The following is a 7,097-nucleotide window of genomic DNA, read 5'->3' as shown; positions in this document are numbered from 1 at the left end:
GTCTCCTCAGCAGTCACCTTTTCTGCCTCCTGGACTAAGGTTCCTTGAGCTGGAACATGTTAGGCCCAAGGTTCTGCATGATGGCCACTGCACCAAGTGCCCGGGTCACCCTACTGGACATTGCCATTGACATTGTAGTATGCATTATTTTTTCTAAGGCTTTGTAACAAATTAGCACAAATTTAGACACTTGAAGCAACACAGATTTATTATTTCAGCATCCTCATGGGGAAGAGTCTGGGTGCTCTGCTCAGGGTCCCATGAAGCTGAAGTCAGGTGGTCAGCCAGGACTATGATCTCCCACAAGAATTGGGGGTTTTGTCCAGGTTCTCCAATTGTTGACATATTTCAGTTCTTTGTGGCTACAGGACTAAAGTCCCTGATTTTTTGCTAGCTGGTGATGAAGGTTAACTTTCAGGGACACTTAGTGGTTATTCTCTGGCCCTTACCATGTGGTCTCATCCACAGACAGTTTACAACACGATTGCTCTTTCAAGGCCAGCAGGAGACTCTCTTCTAAGAGCTTATGCAATCCAGACCAGACACACTCAGGATAATATCTATTTCTATTAACTCAAAGTCAGCTGTTTAGGGACCTTAATTATATTGGTAAAATACCTTTGCCTTTGCCATATAATGTGATCAAACCATGGAATTATCTCTTATCACAGTTATAGATTCTGCCTATATTCAAAGTATGGGGATTGCACAAGACTACACAATAAATGGGGAACTTAAGGGGTGTTCCAATACTGGGGACCACACAGAATTGAAGAGAGGACAGCTACCTCTGAAGACTAGAGGCCTTTGAGATATTAGCATGTAGCTAATCATTGGCATGTCATTCTCCCCCCACCCTTTGGTATCAGGGATTAAACTCAGGGGCACTCAACCACTGAACCACATCCCAGCCCCTTTTTGTATTTTTTTTTAGAGACAGGGTCTCAATGAGTTGCTTAGTGCCTTGCTTTTGCTGAGGCTGGCTTTGAACTTATGATCCTCCTGTCTCAGCCTCCAGAGCCACTGGGATTACAGGCATGTGCCACCGCTTCCGGCTGCATGTCATTCTTAAAGATGCTAGAGAGACCTTCTATGAGGATGATGACATAGCATGTTCCTCCAAGGCAGAATGTAAGACTGATCCTTGGGGTCCCCTAGTCCCAGGATATTTAAGACTTTCAGTTTGCACCTTCCCATAGTTTATTGTGATACGTTTTCCCTCCATCCATTTTATTCCCTGTATTTATTCTTAACTCATTACTGCTGGATCCTATTTTAAGCACTCACACAGAATATTGATTTAAGCATTAATCCTGTAAAGTAGATAGTATTATTATCCCTGCTTTGTGGATTGTGGAAGAGGTTGGGAAAGTTACCCAGGGTGGAACAGCTAGGGAATGGTGGAGCCAGCCCTCAAATTCAGAAGGTCTGATGGACGACAGGGCAACTAATTTCTTCTGCCCACATGGAAACCATGCTGGACAATAATAACCCAGGCTCAGGAATAATGCAGAGTAAGGTATAAAACATTTTGTTTGGAAAAGATTCAGGGGATGTGGTGCAAAAATTAAAATTTAAAAATTTAATCTAGGTGTTAGATAGTACATTAAAAACATCAACTAGTGCACAAGGGGCTTCTATGAATAGCAACAGTATCTCCTCCACTGTAGAGGCAGCCACTTTTGCTGTACAATTTTAATTAATTTGTTGGGTGTTTCTGTAAGAGTCAGATGTTATTTGCTGACTTCCTGCTTTAAGAATGGGAATTTCACTCATTTAGATTCTACCCTCAATTCTTTACTAACCTCCTCCTTCATATTTTTTGACAATTTCATTGTCATTGTTAGTATATAGTTCTGGAAATAACTTTTTGAATGCTTTCAATGTATGAGACATTGTTTTAAGTCCTAGGGATGCATCCGTCATCAAAAAAGATGGTGTGTCTGCCATTGGGGAGCTTAAGTTCTAGTGGAGGGGGATAATAAATGAACAAGTTGGTTTAATAGATGGCAGGTAATAAGAAGTTAGGAGAAAGAAAATAACACAGGGTTGGGGGGTGAGGGTGTCATCACAGGAGGTGGTGGGAACTGGGAACTTCTACTTTAAATGTATAGTCGAGGAATGCCTTCAAAGGAAGTTTATTTGGGGTCTCATGGTTTCAGAGAACATTTGACCAGAGCCCAGAAGGGAATGGGCCATGGAATCATGGATGAATGATGGCTGAATATCCCAGAGAGCAGAAATAGCAAGCTCAAAGACCCAAAGGCTGAACTGTTCTCTAAGTGTTTGAACCACAACAAGGAGGCCCAGATGGCTAAACCAGAGTGAGGAAGACAATCTTTGGAAGAAGATGAAGTCAGAGAGGTACTGGGACCAATGATTTGGAGCCTCAAGGCCATAGGAAATATGTTAGCTTTTACTCCAAAACTGTAGTTTTTGAAATGAGAGCAGTTTTGAGCAGAGAAACATGATTTTACATTTTTAAATCCATCTGTGTTAGTCACCTTTCTGTCACTGTGACAAAACACCTGAAATAAACAACTTCTAAGAAGTAAAGATGTATTTTGGCTCTGCTGTTTTGGGGCCATGGCAAGGCAGAACATCATGGTGGTTGAGCATGTGGTGGATCAAAGCTGTTCACCTCATGATGATTGGAAAACAAAAGAAGCTGTGGGGCTGGGGTCCCAACATTCCTTTCAAGGCACACTTCCAATGACCCAATTTCCTTCCACTAAGCCCCACTTTCTTTAAATATCCCACCATGTCCCAAGAGCACAAGACTTCCACATATGAGACTTCCGGGGACATTCAAGGTCCAAACCATAACAGGATTAATTTAGCTGCTGTGTTGAGAAAACTTTTCAGGATGAAACAATGGAAGAAGCATGAAGATCAGGTGAGAAATAATATGGCTCAGGTCAGGGTTGCATAATGAGGTGGAAAGTTCTGTTTTCTTGATATACTCTTTTTAATGTTAGAGCCTACAAATATTGATGAATCAGAGACCTGTCCAATGTTTTTGTCCTTGGCAGCTAGGATAGAATCGAGTTTCCTGAGTCTGGGAAGACTGTGCTCCATGGGCTTGGCTAAGTAGAGAAATTAGAAATTCAGTTTTGGGAATGTTAAACTTGAAATGTTTCGTAGATATCCAAGTGGAAATGTTGAATAGACAGTTGGATAGAAGAGTCTGGGAATTCATCCAGCTGGAGCTACACGTTTGGGAGTTGTCAGTGTATAAATGATATTTCAAGCCATGGTACTGGATCAGATCACTTAGGGGTGGTACATAATGGAGAGAGATCTGATAACAGTCCTAGGGTGCTTCTAGTCCTTCTTCTGGTTTCCTTTGCAACCTTACATACCACCTTTAAATCTCTAGTTCTAGTTCTACCTGCTTTGAACTGTGTCTTTGGATTCTTCCAATGAGGGTAGGAATACCTTTATTTCTCTTTACCTCTACCTCCTAACTTTAGCCAACCATACTGTTTTTGTCAACTTTTGCACTGCTGGTACTAAAAGACCTAACAAGAACAATTTTAGAAGAGTAAAAGTTTATTTGGGGTCTCATGGTTTCAGAAGTCTCAGTCTACAGATAGCCAGCTCCATTCCTCAGGGCTCCAGGCAATGCAGAACATCATGGTGGAAGAGTGTGGTGGAGAAAAGCACCTCACATGATGATCAGAAAGGAGAGAGAGAGAGAGAGATTCCATTCCCCATATAAAAACAAAATATACCCCAAAGTCACACCCACAATGCTCACTTCCTCCAGCCACACCCTACGTGCCTTCAGTTACCACTCAATTAATCCTCATGGGGATTAATTCACTGATTGGTTTAAGGCTCTCATAACTTAATCATTTCACCTCTGATGTTCTTTTGTGAACTCACACATGAGGTTTTGGGAACACCTCACATCCAAACCATAACACCCCCCTCTACTTCATCGTTGTCAAGATTGATGACATTTACATTCTTCTAACCATCTTTTAGTCCTCTCTGTTAGATCCATGTGTTGATTCTCAAGAGTAACAGGACAGGAAAAGGCATTCATATTATTATAATTTATGAATTTGGGATACTGCTAAGCCAGGCAGTGTAAGGTACATTTTCTTCTTTACTGGTTCAGTGTCATTCATTAAATAGTTCTTTTCTGCCTGTTGTATCTCAGGAACAGTTTTAAATGTTAGTACACAAGTTGCCTGACTTCATCATGTCAGGCAATTTGAGACACCTTTCTTTCTTTCTCTCTCTCTCTCTCTCTTTTTAAATTTAAATAATTTGTTTTAATTAGATATACATGAAAGTAGAATGCGTTTATGCACGTTGATATATCATACATAGATGGGATATAATGTCTCATTTTTCTGAGTGTACATGTTGCAGAATCATATTGGTCATGTAGTCACATATATACATACAGTAATAATGTCTGTTTAATTCTACTACCTTTCCTATCCCCACATTCCCTCCCCTCCCTTCCCATCACTTCCCACTACCTAATCTAAGGTAATGCTCTTCTTTACTAGTGCCCCCTGCCTAATTGTGAATTAGGATCCTCATATTAGAGCAAACATTCAGCCTTTGGTTTTTGGGATTGGCTTATTTCACTTAGCATGATATTCTCCAACTCCATCCATTTACTGGCAAATGCCATAATTTCACTCTTCTTTAAAGCTGAGTAATTTTCCATTGAGTATACATACGACAATGTTTACCTATTTATATGGACTCTTTACCACTTGAGATATAATGTTTCTAAAGTTAATATCAAAATAATTCTTTCTTAAAATAAAAAAAAAACTCTTTTATAGCCCACTTCCCTGATATTAGAACCACTACACCAGCTTTCTTTTGGTTAGTGTTTGCATTGTTTACATATGTATATATTTTTTATTAAGTAAATGATCTTTCATGCTTTATTAATTATTTTAAATAATGTTGCAGATTAGTTTTCTTTAATTTAACTTTCTTATATTTTTGTTTTGCTTATTTTATTTTCTGGAGTTTCTGTTTACTTTTTTTTATGATGAGAAGAAATACACATTGCTTATCATTCCACAAATATTTTTTACTCACTCTACGTAATGTAAAGAATTTTTTTTATATTTCTGAAAACATCTTTTTTAGAACTATGGAGTGTTTGCTCTAATTTGAACTACTTCAATCTAAGCCAGCTACACAGCTGCTGACACTTCTGTTCTATATAATTCCTAGTTGTTTATTTTTCTTTTACTCCACATCTTCCTCTCTCTTGGGTTTGACCTTCACTTTGTTGGAATATATCTCAGGTACATTTTTTTTCAGAAAGAGTATATGGAAAATGAGCTTTGAATCAGGCATAATGAAGTCTCACACATGGTCAAGTATCTGGATTTATCTTATCTTCTAGGTCATTATATTTAACATCCAAATAGTATTTTAAGGAGTAATAATGAATACAAGCCACAAATAAGAAAAGAAAAACATTCAGGGAAGAGGGATTATTTATACAAATGTACTGAGCCATGAGATGGCAGTGTGAATTGGGAATCACAAGAAATTCAATAGTGTAGGACATCAAGAGCCAGAAATAGAAGGAATAGGGTGGGGTTAGAAAGGAGGGGGAAATAAAACTGAAAGAAAAAGTAGGGTCATATCCTCAGCAGTCTTTTCTGTCATGCTAAGGGTCCTGGTTATAATACTGGAGTGAAAGGAAACATCAGATCAGTCTTACTCTGGGAAATATTAAGGCCAGAGATGTGATACAGAAATATTGATGGCTTACAGTAGGATGCGGAGGATGGTCATGAGATTGGAAGAAAAGGGGCCGCAGCAAGAGAAGTAACTTAGTTTAGTAAGACGATAGGACAGGGACAGATCATAGGGGTAAAAAAAAGCCATGTTTTTACTTCATTCTGAGCAATGATAAAAACTTCAGATTCTGAATAGTGGGATTGGTACTTTAGCAAAATCACTTGGGATACATTTCAAGAGAAAGACTAGATACCAGGGTGGAAAGACTAGAGATAGGAAAGCCAATCACAGTGTTATTTTTTTTCGTTGTTGTAGAAACCAAGATAAGAGGTGATGGTGACATGAACTGACTTGGTGGCTGGAGAGAGGGAAATGGGTTTGAGTGATACAAGGAAGATTAATTAAAAATCAAATGCTGACTGATTAGATGTGAGGATTGAAAGAAGAAAGACAGAGGACTTATAGGTTCTCAGTTTGGACCAGGGGATGGATGGATGGATGACATAAATCTCTTAGAAGACATCTGTGGGAAAGGATGAAGGATGTCTTTCACTGGGAATGAAGCACATTTTAGATGTGGACCTTGTGGATCTCCTTTCCCCTTTTATCTCTCTAATGAAGCAAAGAAAGGGACTGACTGCTTTTCCTCCTTCAAGGTCTGTCCTAGAGCATACTCCCTGTTACTCCATCCTCTCCTATTGCCAGGGCAACAGTCTCCTTTCAAATTCTCAAAACTTCTCCACTTTCTTCAAACACAGGGCCTTTGCACTTGCTATAACCTGGGTCTAGAACTGTTTTCCCTCCTCTCTGGCAATGTGACACTTTCTCATTCTGTAGAGTTCAGTGTCAGTCACTTTGTCAGGGACACCCATCTGATCTTGTGCCAGCTCCAGGGTCTCCTACCCTTTTTATTTTTCCTATCCCATTCTTTTACCAATAAAGAACTTTTTAGTCTATGGAAATCATTTATTTTTGTGAATAATTGTCTTGTCCGCTAGAGTATAGCCTTCATGAAAGTAAGAACTATGTTTATTTCACTCACCACTCTTTCTGCAGAGCCTAGAACAAATGTTTATTGAAGGAATGAATGAGAAGAATGTCCTGCAGCTTAGCTGTGGCTGTCACCACAGAGGATCTTTGCTCCCAGGGTGAAATGACTCTTCTCAGACAATTCTCAACAGCTGTTTGAGGAGTTGCATGGCTAATTCCCCGACAGCAATTTATCACACACAGGCTGTGCTGAAGCCACTGTGTATAATTCAGGCAAAACGGTACCTTCAAGGCCTCTTGAAGTTCTGAGCTGGGAAACCACCCCTGTTGCCAGGTCCCTTTGGGAAGCTACCAGCAGGGGGCTTGCAGTGTCA

Source organism: Marmota monax, unplaced genomic scaffold, assembly GCF_021218885.2.
Source record: "Marmota monax isolate L192 unplaced genomic scaffold, Marmota_monax_Labrador192_F-V1.1 WCK01_AAM20220418_F8-fsc00118, whole genome shotgun sequence".
NCBI classification, from domain to species: domain Eukaryota; kingdom Metazoa; phylum Chordata; class Mammalia; order Rodentia; family Sciuridae; genus Marmota; species Marmota monax.
This window is presented reverse-complemented; position numbering follows the sequence as displayed.